This window comes from Solanum stenotomum, chromosome 1 (genome assembly GCF_019186545.1).
Source record: "Solanum stenotomum isolate F172 chromosome 1, ASM1918654v1, whole genome shotgun sequence".
NCBI classification, from domain to species: domain Eukaryota; kingdom Viridiplantae; phylum Streptophyta; class Magnoliopsida; order Solanales; family Solanaceae; genus Solanum; species Solanum stenotomum.
This window is the reverse complement of record NC_064282.1, coordinates 28,937,567-28,939,473: the sequence shown is the minus strand read 5'-3', so window position 1 is coordinate 28,939,473 and position 1,907 is coordinate 28,937,567. Positions and strand designations below refer to the sequence as shown.

At 38.0% G+C, this 1,907-nt stretch overlaps 1 long non-coding RNA gene across 1 annotated transcript; it reads right to left on the bottom strand.

The window, feature by feature from the left end:
• Window positions 1-855: 855 nt before the first annotated feature.
• Window positions 856-1,587, bottom strand: LOC125853267 (uncharacterized). Its single transcript, XR_007445149.1, has 3 exons — window positions 1,388-1,587; window positions 1,263-1,325; window positions 856-1,187 (listed from the first exon to the last, which is right to left on the bottom strand). It is a non-coding gene; the product is annotated as an uncharacterized LOC125853267 (long non-coding RNA).
• Between the last annotated feature and the right edge of the window lie 320 nt (window positions 1,588-1,907).

Below are 1,907 nucleotides of genomic sequence, written 5' to 3'. Positions count from 1 at the left end.
GGAGTATAAAATGGAAACAATGGAGCATTTATTTCTAACATCTCCCATTGCAAAAAAGTTGTGGGAGAAGTTTGCTTCCTGTGCAGGTATTAATCTCAATGGAGTACATTTACAACAGATGATTACTAGCTGGTGGAAAGCAACTGGACCTATTAAGATACAAAGAATCTTCAAGATTGTTCCAGCAGTGTTAATGTGGGAACTTTGGAAACGGAGGAATGCCAGAAGATATGGAAAGGAGGTAAGCCTGAGCAAACTGATACAACAGTGTCAACACACTATCAATCAGTATATTAGACATACCTATCCTTGGACTCAAAATCCAGTACATTGGGAAGGAATAGTCAACTACTTCTATCATTACAAGCCTAAGATATTCTATCAGGCTGTTAGTTGGCACAAACCAGAGAGGAATTGGATTAAGTGTAATACAGATGGGGCTTCTAGAGGCAATCCAGGAGACAGTGCATATGCATTCTGTATTAGGGATTATAAGGGGGATTTGATATTTGCAGAGGCTCAACAAATAGGATTTGCCACAAATAACATGGCAGAGGCAGTAGCAGTTTTGATGGGATTGAAGTATTGCAGGCAAAATCAGTACAGAAAATTAATTCTGGAAACAGATTCCGTGGGGATTAAAAACTATCTAATTAGGGAGTGGAAAATCCCTTGGGAATTGATAGATATTATGGAGGAAGCCATTAACATAATAGAACAAGATGGGGTAAATGTGAAACATGTCTACAGAGAAGGCAATCACCTAGCTGATGCTCTAGCTAACACTGCATTTAGTCACATAGAGAAGCAAGAGTACAATCACTTTAATCAGCTATCAAAGACTTGCAAGAAAATCCTAAACATTGATAAGCTACAAATCCAAAGTTTGCGCATTAAAACAAGAAAGATTAAAGCAAATACCAACCAGCAGGAACAACAGTCACAAAGATCAACATAGTCTAGAGTCTCATAGACATTCAATTTACATATTAAGTTCGAGCTATTTGAGCTTAATAACTGCGAGAAAGGAAAAGCTAGCATAGGCTATGCAAGCTTACAATCAGAGGGTTAGCAGCAAAAGTCGAGGACTACATGGTCAGATTAGAATCCACACATCAACCACTGATGCGAAGCTACGAGAGGGTTCGATTCAGAGCAACCTGATGCACACACCACTGTACATATTGCTGAAGAAAAAGATGAGTACTTTTTTGAAAAAAAAAGATTTGGAGTAAAGAGATCAAAATAGGAGAAGAAATTACCTGCAAGCTTGACATGGATACTTTTGACATAACTCATCTTACAGTCCAGCTGAAATCAAATACCTGGAAAACAAGAACAACAATCAAATGTTGTTACGCAAGACATGGGGAAGGAAATGGCACACCTTTCAAAGCCGCTGACGACGCAAATGACACAACAATCAAGGAAGTGAACACCGATTATCCATAAGAAGAGAAGAAGGAGCTGAAGGATCCAAAAGGGCAAGAATATTGAAGGGGTGGATTATGAATCTGGAAGTGGGAAAGTGTACTATTTGGTAGGTTTTTTTAGAAAGAGGCGTAATTGTGAGGCTGACAAGTTACACATTTGGGCTTTTGGCATTTTTAATTCTAGTTGTACTATTGCTGATAAATAAAAAGAGCCCAGAGCTCAAAATTAATTAAAAAAAAAAAAATCAGAATCAGAATCAAAAGGGGTTTCAACATTTTTCCCCTTCCTCTTCTTTCCTTTCGATTTATCGGACTGACCCTTTTATTTGAGTCGCTTTTTTTCTTTCTGTTTTTGATTTTTCAATAGAGATGAACCACCCCTAGCCGGAGTTTCAAACAATGTTTGGCAACGGTGTTTGAGTCAAAATGTTAAAAGATGGAGCATGAACTTCATCCGTATAAGTTCCTTCGACT